At 38.2% G+C, this 13,258-nt stretch overlaps 1 protein-coding gene across 2 annotated transcripts in view; it reads left to right on the forward strand.

The window, feature by feature from the left end:
• The first annotated feature begins 9,258 nt into the window (after nucleotides 1-9,258).
• The window catches only part of AKAP6 (A-kinase anchoring protein 6), a 252,582-nt gene continuing 248,582 nt past the window's right edge, over nucleotides 9,259-13,258 (forward strand). For both annotated transcript variants that reach the window (XM_032444905.2, XM_032444906.2), the window contains exon 1: nucleotides 9,259-9,357. The gene's annotated coding sequence lies outside the window, so the exon portion shown is untranslated. The remainder of the gene's footprint in view (nucleotides 9,358-13,258) is intronic.

Consider the following 13,258-nt stretch of genomic DNA (forward strand, 5'->3'; position numbering starts at 1 on the left):
CCTAAAAGTAGGAGTGACATAGACTGAACTCTTTACCCTCAGTCTATTTTCCTAATTTAGCAGAAAATGAACCTAGCTGAAATTTGATCATTTTCTGCTGAACCGGTGAGTTAAATAGGCTGAAGCAATTATCTGACGAGTTTCATTAGTGTGAGGGGAGATGTGGAACTGCTCTGCTGGAAAGTTGAGAAATGATTAAGAAAGAAGGATTAAGATTTACCTTTTGTGATGGAAAGTGGAAAAGTGGGTTTATGTGGGAGACTACAGAATCCAGTCTTGGGATAATATGATTCCTTTCTATTTGTCATCCAAGCATAGATGCCCATTTCTTCCTAGTGGCAGGCAGAAGCCAGATGCATCTAGAAGGACTATGAAGGGGTAATGTGGTTGGGAGAATTTTCTCTTTGAACTAGAGAGTTGTTTAAGCACATACATGAGAATAAAATATTCTGGATTTAGTTTCTTTTAATTCAGAAGGGACCCTGGTGGCTGGGCATGATGTTTGCCACTTTTCTTGGCTCAGGGGGTGCTTAATGTATCACTGGGACAGTGCAGCCTTTTGCTGATTTGTCCCTTTGTCTTGGGGGACCTCTGGCAAAACTGCAGAACTGAGCATGGCTGCTAGGCTACCCACCACTCTTGGGCCCTGCACCCCTATCTCAGCCAGGACCCACATTATCAGGGCTGTATTCCACCTTCTTTTTCAACCCAATTGTGATGAAAACTAAGTTTTGTAACTACTCTTATCATGGCATCTCCCTCAGTTTGTCTACCTTTGGCATATATATTGGCTGAGTAACAATAAGAAAAGGCAGATAAATAATCTTTCAGGATAAGGTTTGATCAAGTTGTTTCATACAGCTTCATAACCAGGTGTATTTCTCCAGTTCTTTAAGGAAAAACAAAACAAAACAAAAAAACAAAAACAAACAAAAAACCACAATAAAACAGGTTTAAAAGCCTTTGTGTCCCACTATGGCTTTGACTTTTTTTCTTCTTAAATTCCAAACAAATTTCACTACTGTAAACAAAGTTCTACTGAGGTGAAATAAAGCCAGAGTAGCACCTGCTGATAACCAAAATCACTCAGCAGCTGAAGCCAAACTCATGCAGAAAATCTCTAACACCTGTACCCAATAGTCAAACAATAGATTTTGGTCCCTTGATAATGCTACCAGGTTTGTGGGGGGAAAAAAGTCCCCTATTTTTGCCCAAGCTTGTCCAAACACCTGTTTGTCCTGGGTAAGAGCCCCCACAGGAGGAGTGAAGAAAGCCCAGGTGTATAAATAAGCCTGTGGTAGGCACAGCACACTGCCATTTCAGCAGGCTGCAGCATGGGAAGAATGTCTTTGTAGGAACAGGTCAGTAAGGGTTTTATTTATTTAGGGGTGCTGAAGGTTGTTGGGGGGTAACCTGATAATTTTACTTTTTCTATGTGTGGGAAAGGTTGTTTTTGACTTGCTTTCCCTAGCTTGATGGAATACAGGCCCCATGTGAGTGAGAAATTAGCCTTTTTGTTATGTGGGTGAGCTTCTGTAACTCTCATTTTTTCTGATGCTTCAAAAGACACTCCCTCTTCAGTGCTCCTCTGACTGGAGTGGTTGTGCTATCCTGCCTGATGCCCATCTCTGTGTTAGGGTGTGTGGTAGCAGCTAAGCTATGTTGAGGTTTCTCTTGGGCGTAGAGAGAGTAAAGCAGGAGAGAGCTGTTCTGTTAACAGTTGTTCCCACAGGGGCTTACTTAATAGAGGCTGATAGTTTGTTGGTACTTGTCTATGATAAGGTAACTCCCTTCAGTTCCTAAAAGGCTGAGAGAAAAAGAGGGGCAGGGAGTCATGGCTGTGGTGGTAAGAGCAGATAAGGTAGGCTAGGAAAGTACTTCAAATGTTTTTTTTCCTATTATGACTGATGTTGATGAGCAGGAAGAGCTCTTTATTTCTAACTAGTGCTATTTCTTACTCTGTCAGCTAGAGCAGCAGTGCATATTCAGGAGGTACCAGAGGGCTGTATGGTGACTGCTAGGGAATTCTCTCTGAAGTCTGCCTTTCTTCTTCCATAGGCTCCTCATTACCTGATTTATCTTTCTCTCTGTTGCCACCAATTTCACTAATCATGACAGTGAACTTTGATGTTCAGTTACTGTTAATCAATTAAGGAGGTAGCTAAAGCATGATGCATCTGTCATTTTCTCCTACAGTCTGATAAGATAACATATCAGATTTCTTTAAAGCTGGAAGAAAACCTGCTAAACCTGGTTCTAATACTGTTGCATATGCTTTATATCTAGGTTGATACATTTGCTGTACTACAGACCTAATACGTTTGTTTGTGGTTGGCTCTGTTTTTTGGGGTGTGTCTTCAAACAACCCTGCTTGCTGGTTAGGTTAGTGGGAAGAATTCAATGTGTGTTAAAGTAAATTGAACTGTTTATTAAATGTCTACAGTGCTTTATTGTGTAGATGCTAGGTAAAATTTGCATATCTTAATTCCTTATTAGTGGAAACTTCTGTTTTGCTATGTTTCCTAAAGAATGCTTTTGGAATTCATACAGAACATGAAGTAATGGGTTTGGATCAAACATGCAGTCTTTGTCTAGAGAACTCATTTTCAGAACAGTACTATTCTAGACTTGCTAGGAGGTTAAGTCTATGGTACGTATATATCTGGGTGGTAATATTATACCTGCCTGTTTTTGTTATCTTATGTAGCCTTTAGTCTTAACCGTTGCTGCCTCTTATATGCAGAGAGGCAGTTATGTAAGGAGTACATCAACTCAGTAAGTGGTTAATGTCCATTGTGATGCGAGGAGGATTTGTAATGTAAAATCTAACTTTAAAGTAATCAGAATGATTATCAATATACAAGATGTTTAAATCTATGTACTCATTGAATAGCAAGTCTGCAACGGGAAATTCTATCGAATAATGATATAGCCAAGTGTATTTGTCCTTGGATAATAAATATAAGTAGTTATTGTTTATAGTACAGATTGAGTAGGCCTGTTCAATTTTGTCACTTTCATGGGGTTTATGCTATTACTAATGCCTTGCATAGAACTCTCAAAGAACTGTAATAAAGCTGTAATGGTATTTTCTGAGGACAGTGCCTCTAATCTAGGCGCAGCCACCTCATCTGCTTGTTGTCTTGTCTGAATTAAACTGTTTGCTATTTCTCACCAGCTGTCAAGACAAGAAAAATGAGGTTGTAACTTTTTATTTATTTGAGATGGTGGTTGGCATCTTCAAGTAGAAATCTACCCAATTCTTGTCCCCCAGGCATGTGGTTCTCTTGGTCACCTAAACAAAAAGGTGAATGACTGGAATGGGAGACTTCATTATTTTGCTGATGCCTCCTACTTAAGCTAGTCAATATGAGGTTGTAATGTGCTGAGTGGTGCTTGTAACATGCTGTTAGGCCTAATCTGCATTTTTCTGTCAAGGTCTCTTTAGCCATGGTTATCAAACTGATTATAACATTAACTTCTTGAAAGTATAATGACGCATTTTCTACTCGTGCTAATTGCTTCTGCTATATGTGAGTTCTAGCATCTTGCAGCAACCTCTAATCTGATATTTATTGTTAATCCTTCTGGATTTTTTCTTAACCTCCTAATTCTGTATTCTATCACTCCGGTAGCCAGACATTTCTGCCACCTGTGGTTTGAATACTTAGTTGTAATTCACTCAATGCTGAACTAGGTTTTTTCAAAAGGGCTATGGAAGATTAAAGCAGTATTGCTGTAAACAGAGGTTTTCAAAGCACTGGCTCTATTAAAGGAATCTGTTAAATGTCTGACTTCAGACTCTAAAAATTCTTGCTTTAACTAGTATAGATAAACGCTTTATTTTAGCCTCTGCTTATATGTGTGCAGCAAGTGACTTAGCTTGTATAAACTGAAGTTTTAGTGTAACAGTGAAAAAAAACCCGCAGCTTGCATAAGCGTGTCTGAGCTGGGTTAAAATGAGCCTACTGAAGAGCAAATAGCTGTTTAAATCCAGCAGCGTGAAGCCAAAAACCTTATTCAGCTTTTCACGTGAGTTTTTGTAGTCTCTCGTGTGTACTATATTTATGCCATTAGACTGTTTTTTCCAACTGTGCATTACTTAACGAAGGTATGAAACAACTGGGGAGGGAAGAGCATCACTGACTGGAGGCAGAGGAATCAGATGCTTTAGAACATACTGGTCGAGTATAGTATATAAACTAGTCAGTGATGGTAATCAGCTGATCAGCTTGTTCTTTGTTGCTGTTTTTCTTTTATCTCTTATTTCTTATCAGTAGGGTTGTAGCTGAGAAAAGCAATGGTTAGTATAAGGTAAATGGAGATTAAGATCATAGAAAAATAGAATGGCCTGGGTTCAAAAGGACTACAATCATCATGTAGCTTCAAACCCCTGCTATGTGCAGGGTTGTCAACCACCAGACCAGGCTGCCCAGAGACACTTCAAGCTTTTTCTTGAATGCCTCCAGGACAGGGCATCCAAAACCTCTCTGGGCAACCTGTTCCAGTGTGTCACCACCCTCTGAGTGAGAAACTTCTTCCTAATATCTAACCTAAACTTCCCCTGTCTTAGTTTAAAAATATTCCCCATTACCAGTTTCTCATCTGGGGATTTTTGTGTTGATAGGAGAGTGCGGGGGAAGGAAGTTAACTTAGGAGGAACAGGCTATGAAGATAGTGGTGGAACAAAACATTGGAGAAGCAAGGTGAAATTATGTAGTCTTCTAGAATGCTTCAAGTGCAAACAGGAAAAGAAGAATTTTACTGGGTTTAAAGCTCACTATTAAATGAATCAGATGAATGTATTAGTGATATTTTGAATGGAAAGGGACTAAAGTAATTGTTGGTGTGCAGGATTTTGCATTATCCAAGATATGAAGTGAACAGGTCTCAACTTTACCTCAGACTGGTATAACTGGAGATGAAATGGGATGATGCACACAGTGGGGTATGTTTAATAGATATGGACATAATAAGGGTAATTGTTATATTTAATAAGTTGATGACCTTCTTGGGCAGTTTTTATTCTCTTTATAATATACTTCTGGGTTGGCTGAAGTCATGAGATCAAAGGAAAATGGAATACACCAAAATCTATTGCTAATATACGGTATTGTATTCCTTGCAGTTTTTAACACTGTAGTAGTTGATCCAGAGTGAGACCAAAACACCTGAAACTTGTTTCTCTATCTGAAGAACAACAACTTATTAGTGGCTAGCAGAAGTATTCCTTTACTTATATCCCTGCTGTACCCTTTCAGTGTGCTGGGAATGGAGATGATGCCTTGCTTTCTAGCACAATACATTGAGTCATGACTAAATACAGTTCAAGATGGAATGAAAAGACTGTATTTTATCTACATGTGGAAGTAGAAAAGGGGTGAATAAAATTCTCTGGCTTGTGAGTCATTGTTGTCTTCATTATGTGTTCTTGACTGTTTTTATTTTTCTTAATTCCTGAAGGTATTTCTGAATATAGCAAGTTTCAGATTTTTATACTAGATGCATTCATATTATCAAGATAGAAACAAGCGCACTGTCACATACAAAGTTATTAACCTTTTAACAATGAGGCAAGGCAACCTTGCTTAGGGAAAACAAACTGACTTTTCAGCCTTTAATCTAGTAGCATCCATGGAGACCAGTGTGCAGGTAGAAAATCAGTGACCCATTCAGGTTGTAGTGTAAAATGTTCAACTTGTAAATAAGGAAATATCTGGGTTATGAACTGTGATGAACAAGGGTCTCCATACTCAAATAGAAACTGGCATGTGGTTTTGGTCAGCTTATACTTCAGTGTGCCTTCCCATTTCTCTCTTGGCTATTTGTGTGGAGTATAGCTGGTAAAAGGTAACAAACCATCACCTTCCATTTGGAGTGATGAAAGCTGCAAAAGGAAATAAACTTTTTTTTTTTTTTTTTCCAGAAATGACAACATCTTAATTTAGCTGAGTTTGCTATTAACTCATTTTTTTGAGCATAGTTAAATAGAATTAAAGTCATAGTAGGATTTGGCCATGGCTTATTACTGATCTTACTAAAGGGAAAGCAGAACTTAATAAAGTTGAGGTAATGCTTACATATATGGTAAAGGATGGCTTCTTGAAAAGTGCTGTGGATTGTGTTACATATAATTATCTGAATAAATTGATAGTAGAAAAAAAAAAAAAGTATTAGATGGAACTCTTCATCCTTTCAGATGAAAAATCAGCCAAACTTGTGTCCTTCAGATCAGAGGACTGCAATGGGGCCAAGGGTGAAATGCATTGCTACTTAGGCTGGAGAGGAAGAATGTGGTAAATACTTTACTCTAGATTGCTATTTTAATGTCCAACCTGTTTTGTTATTATTGAAATTAGGACGAAGCATTATTATTTTGATATAAGAAAGTGTATTTGAAGCCTGTGCTTGTGGCTTGGAAACCTAGTCAGGATGCATCAAAATGATCGTGAAGTCAATGTGGTGACATAATGAGTTGTGTTCTGTCTCCACCTCCTGTTTTGGGAAACCAGGTGGAGTAGGAATGAAAAACAGTTTTAAAGCATAATTTTTAAATATCTCAGCCCTGGGCTGGCTGGATAAATGGGGGGGGTGGGGGTGAGAAATCCAGCTGGAGCAGTGAGTCTGAGCTTTCTTCCTCTAGATTCTCAGTTCTACAGGATAGAGAGCAAAGTTTTCATGTTTTTTATGCTAAAAATCCTTAGCTTGTGCTCTGTCTGGGACCCTCCTGTTGTAACTGTCTTGCATACAATCTGATGGGCTCTGGCTCATGATGAATGTGTTTTCAACCCCCTCGTTGAAATATACCACAAAACAGGCTGCTATTTGAAGAATGTCTAACAGCCAAAAGTCAGGAAAATCACTATAATTTTGTCTCCATTTCCATATTATCATTTGCATATGTGGCTACCCAGACTTATACAGTCTGTAATTAACAGTAAATAGGCAGAAATCTTTAGAAAAATATTCTAATATTTTCCTTGTGGCTGTCTGACTCCCTTCCCGTCCGCCTTCGTTACTATGTCAGATCTGCTCCTACTTCATCCTACAAGGAAAGCTCCATAAAAGCTATGCAGTTGGATGTTAGTCTGGAAAATGAGCTTGGCTGGAGTGGGATCCTGGCTGCAGCAGGTCTGGCTGCAAGTGGGGCTGACCCAACGCTTGTTTCCCTCATGTGCTTTCTCCACTGGTTGTCCTCCTCCAGCTATTGGATCCAGGCTAAGCTGATGTGGAACAGGTCAAAAATGTCAGTCCAGCTGGTGACTACTCCTTGATATCAGGATGATCCTGGGTCTTACCACTTTCCTAAGAATAAAAAAAAGCTTACTGGCTCCAATCAATACTCCCATAACAGTAAAAATACTAAAAAAAAATATACTAAGTAGTGTTTGACTCTTTAGAGAAATAGTTCCCTTACATAAATTTCAGGAAGTTGTCATTTATTTGGGTGGTATGACACTCAACCTATGACCTAAATTCTATTGTGTTTTGATGACATTCCCTAACTTTCATGGCAGTCCTACCTAAATCACATTTCAGTCATGTTGTCTTCTGCTAAATTGCAGATAATAGCCCAGAGAACCTAAGAAACCTTTAAGTGATCAGAAATCTAGAAATAAATCCACTGTCACTTTTGCAAGTAAAACTTTATCATAAGACTGTAGATCTGATTTGTTGAGTCAACTTGAGAGCTGAATTGTTGTTTCTACTGACATAAGATTAATATTAGAAGAGAAGGTGTCAAGCATGGGAACATGAAGGGTGAATAGGTACAACAGCAGTTAGTGCTAGGTATTTCCAAAGTTGGTAAAGAAGTTTTGTATTTAATCTGTTATTCAATACGTATGAATGTTACCTTTCTTTCAAAGGTAAATTGCAAGGCAAATTTAGAAGAAATACTTTGAAATAAGTATACTTTTTTTTTTTTAAAACTTATACTGAGGTTTAATGGAATCAAGTGTTTCAGACAATAGCGCACTTGCTTATTTGATATCTGCAGGACAAGGGCTTCTTGGTTCAATTTGGGCTTTTTGTTTCCTCCTGAACCTCAGCATATAAAGTAAATAGGCTCTGGTGTTTTGTGCATTTTTTTTTCTTTTCCTACTGTGTAGAAGGGATTTTCATGGCTTGGGAAATGCAGTTTTTGCCAGAAACTTTTCTCATCCAAACAGAACTGGCAAGTAGCCAAAAATGTGCTGATTCTTCTTTGGGTGTGAATTTTAATTTCCAGACAGCTCCTCTTAACTCTCATTCATGACCTTTCCTTCTCTCATCACCACTGTGAGCTGCCAGGGTGATGTCTGCAGGCCCTGTCCTAGCCCATGGAGCAGGTTCCGGGGGGGGGGGGGGGGCTTTTAGTTGCAAGTAGATGCTGGGCCCGTGTGGGGTCTGGTGGTGGCCCACTGGGCCCACAGCTTGCCCATGGCTCTGTCTCCACTCAACAGCCTGCTTGATGGACAGATGAAAGACTGGCTACTCAGCATGCAGACAGTAGCACAGGTCACCCTACAGCTGAAAAAATGATAAGGATATTTCTACTTGATCAGCTAGAAACTTCCTTACATTCATGTGAATAAAAAGCCTTTTTTCTTAAAAAAAAAAACAAAAACAAAAACAAAAAAACACAAAAAAACCCAAGACCAAAACAAACAAAAAAACCCACTAAAACAAAAAAACACAACAGCAACAAAAACCCAGCTTATAGTTACTCACTTAACAGTGTGAAGTCTGATCATTTTGGAGTACTAACTGTTTTTCCCTGGCAACAAGATATTTTTTAAAATGACAGATTGGCTGTAGGAGCAGGGTGGGGCAGGGTAAATATGCATGCTTCTTAAAATACTGAAGAACAGCTATTGTCCTTACAGTCCTGGTGTTAAAAATCATAATGCTGTTTGCTTTAAAGTTTGTTTTTTAAACGGTAAAGAATTCTGGCTTGTAAGATTTGCTCTTAGGCTGACAAAGGTAATATTAAGTTTTCAATATGACAATAGTGTATAGTGCATAGATCTTGATTCTGTATCACTGTGCCAGAATAATCTGTCTAAAACAGTGCTTGGTAAAAGACATTTACTTGAACGTGGACTCAAAAATCTGTGGCACAGTACTTTAAAAGCCTGCTTGCATATTGTCTGTTTCTTTAAAGGGCTTCTGTATTGTCTCGGGCTCCCCTGGAAATGCAGTAAGGATTCGTATCACATCTCCGTTGCCATAGCAACAGCAGTCTTTCCCATAATGAGCTGCATCATCTGAACTGATGTCACAGCATCATGCAGCAGGTCACACAAGGCACCTCCTAGTATTGCATCCTACAGATGTGCCGTAAACATCAAAAGAGGATGATTTGAACGGGACATGGTAAGTGTGAAATGCTGTGCTGTTCTTAATTGCACCATTATCTTTCCTGTTTTATAAGGCTTTCCTAATATGAGAATGTGTGGGTTTTGCCTTGTGAAAATCATTCTGAGAAAAGATGCTGCATGTCTAAATACTGTTTTTCAGGCAGATAGGCTAAAACAAAGGCCTTCAGAAAATGTATTCAATACATTGTCTTTGTATTTGAGATAATCTCTGAAGATTTGAAGAGAATGTGTTTAGATTTCATAATTCAATTGAAGTTGCTACAGTTTGATATGCTTAAATGGAAAGAATAACTATTTTAAGTTCTAATGCCATAAGGGTAGCTCATTTTTTTTCCATGCATATTTAAGTATTTCTTTTATATTCAGCTTTTCTTTTAACCTGCTGTATTTTAATAACATCAATATAACCTATTTATTTTCAATGGCCTTCCATACCCAAATAGCACAGAAAATACCTCATGAACCAGTACAGAACAAGCAGCTGGCACAGTATTAATTTAAAACATGGTTTGGTTTTACCCTATTTCTGCTAGAATTCTTAATTTTAAGAAAAAAAATCTAAAAAAATAATCAAAACTGATACAACTGTCAGACAATAACCAGGTGTTTTGTAAGTACAGTAGCTTTTAGCTTTTCAGCTGTTTCTTTCCTGTGGTTTTTTTAGTTTTTTATGCTGGTCTTTAATATGAATGTAATGCATTTCAAATCTATCATTTACTGGAAGGAAAACAGGTCTTTTTTTTTTTTTTTTCCTGCTGCAACTGCAGTAAAAGGTGTAGCCAAAGACTGAGGCTTTCTGAGGGCTTTTGCTGTTCATAAAATAAGAATATGCATAAGTATAAATGCTTTTATGCCTGTAGTGGGAAGAAAATATGCACCTTTTATTTAGTGAATTGGTTAGAAATATGCCTATAATATTGAGAAAATCTTTGCAGTGTCCTATATTCATTTACTTTGTATTAATATCTCACTTCTGGAGGCCAGGATGATTTTGCTAAACCTAATCTTGCTGGATGGCATATAGCATTGTTTAATTGGTTTTGCATGTTTGAAAGGTTCGATCTTTCAGCTGCTTGCTTTTAGAAGGAAAGAAAAGACCAGACACGTGTCATTTTAATTGATCAATATGTCCACTAGGAATTAGGGAGTGGTCTCTGACTCTGTTCTGCCTGTGTAGCTTATTTGAAAAGTGCATCAAGAAAAGAAATAGCAGCTACTAATCTTCTATTGGTGTCTGTATTTTTGGTCACTTTTACTTGATAAAGTATGGAGTGGCAAATTTAATGAGATTTGATTACCCTTCACAGGGATAGAGATGATGGGCTTATCTGGCAAATCTGGAATGGAGCTTCTATATTTTAATTAGACAGCTGCACTGCTCATAGCCTATTTTCAGCATGAACTGAGTATGTTTGTTCCTCTCCCCTATTAAAAAACACAACACAAATGTTTGTAAACGTACACTATAATTATAGTTTCTTTATTATCTGTGAGGCATTTTACATTATGGAAGTATCAGTCCTCTGTTTGTGGCAATCTCAGCAGGCAAACTCAGAAGGCATGAGTAAGCAAGGGGAAGGGAGGGATTGCTGAGGTCAGAAGGGAGTTGTTGATCAATACATTTAAGTTGCCGCTTTAGGGACCATTTTGTAAGGAGTGCTCATAAGATGTGCTTTGAAATATTATGCCATTATTAATATTGGTGTGTTTCGTTAGATTTACATATGACAGGATTATTACAAGATGAAATGTGAGGAGGAATATTGAGGAAAGACTTCTGATGGTACCCATGAACAAATGGTCTGCTATGAAGTCTCTTGTGCAGACTGTCTTCTTTGTTTTCTTTTCATTATTAGTAAAATTATCTTATTTTCCTAACATATATATACATAGGAACTGCAGAGTACCTGTTACTCTATACCACTCCCTTCTCACAGCATTGTTTGCCCTGAGAAACACTCACTAGTATTGGAGCTGTGATGACATTACTAGTGATGTGGTGAACGGTTCTGCAAATAATGGCTTCAGCACAGTGCTGTTCATTTTTGTACAGGCCCAAGTATTTTGCTGAGGTCTGTATGAGGACACGGAAGAGTATGGAGTGATGAAGAGGGTCGTTGTTATTAATTATAAATGTTATTGTCTGTGTCAGACCATGACTGAACATGTGTAGAAACACTACAGATGCAGTACAGTTTTGCTTCCTGTTTAGGTATATTCATAATTTGGACAATTGTGTGAGACAGTACTCAGCAACAGTCAGGTTGTGTTCCTTTAAATTTTGTTCTGCTGCTAGATTTACTGAATCATTCTTACCAAAGGTAAAACATGTTGAAAATGCACATAGTCCTCTTTAAGTAACTGAATTTGGATGGCCTGACCTGATAGACTTCTTTGTATGTGCGGATTTATACTGACATGTGGTTGGATACTGATGTATATTCGTAAACTGAAATGATGTGTTTAATGTTTGCTATGATAAAATATTTAACTCATGTTATGATAAAAGATTTTTTTACATAGCATGGAACTGCATAGAGAGAGAAACAGAAGCTTGATTCTTCCCAAAACAGTTGTGGGATTTGATGGCAAGATCCGACTCCTACAGTGGAAGTTGGTACAGTTGTATACTGACAAAACAAATCCAACAACTCAAAACCTCCTGAACAGCAGATCAGGACATATCTTCCTCTATGGAAGAAAGCAGTCATTCTCCTCTAAAGCTGAGGGAGCTCTGTGCTTTAGACTTAATAAACCTTGTGTTGTGCAGCAGTAGAATAATGCTGGGTAGGTGTCAACCCCATGGATCTGGAGTGGTTCTATGTCCAGAAACTCATCCCTTCAAATTGTAGGAGTCCTTCATTAGATGAGTTCAACGCATTTATTAAATCTGGCGGCCTTCCAAAATGACAGTGAAATATTTTCTTCAAAATAACTTAATTAAAACACAGAATGTGTTTTTCTTTTAACTTGTACTCTTCCATAAAAATTACTGCTGTGTCATGGGAGAAATACTGACAGCATTCTGGGCTTGGTGTGTGTTTGCTTTTTTTTGTGGTATCTTTTTCTTCTGAATGCTAGTAGCTTTAGAAAAAGGTATGGTTATCCAGAGTATCTGTATTTAAGTATTGTGTTTAAAAGAACAGAAATTATGTAGTAAGAGGTGTTTGAATTGTTTTGAAATGCTGCATTTATATTTTGCATCACAAGTTTGGCCTGTACATGCAGTGAAGTGTCTGTGCACTAATGAGATTGTATTGGCATTAGTAGGATAAAACTAGGGTTGAAAGACAACTTTAAAGAATCACCTTGCAACTAATTTATGTCTGAATATCAATATTTCAGTTGACAAAGAGGGAGAAAGGTGTCTTTTGCTGAAAGGAGCTGCACATCACAGAAGATTCCAGTAGCAGGAAGTAAGGAAAATTGTGTACGTTGCTCCTATCAGAAGCTGTTTGAGCTGGGCCAGGTTTTTCCTGACACAGGAAGAGGAGGAGTGAGGAAAAATCTGGGTTTGATGGAGATCCAGGGGAGTCTGGATTGCCACTCTATGCCCTGGGGAGTGGGATGTGTGGATGGGCAACCATGTCTGATGTCAGAGTTGTGACCCAGCAATCCCCTGGGAAAGGCAGCCACCACCCATCACTTCTCAGCTTCTATAGGCTTCAGCATAGGGAAGGAAAGACCACAGATGTGCTTCTAATTTGAACACTTTTTTTATAGAGACATTTTCTGTGTTATGGTTTAAAGGCCTTCTCTCCCTTGTTTGCTAGGTGGGCACCTGTCCTATTATTCAGTTACCTAAAGGCTTGGGGGGTGATTTTCTTTCTTATGTTCAGTTTAGTATCTATCATTTTCTATTGACTCTAAAACAATAGCACTGTTTTCCTTTCCTC

Source organism: Coturnix japonica, chromosome 5 (assembly GCF_054131305.1).
Source record: "Coturnix japonica strain WE chromosome 5, WE-NBRP24, whole genome shotgun sequence".
NCBI lineage: Eukaryota > Metazoa > Chordata > Aves > Galliformes > Phasianidae > Coturnix > Coturnix japonica.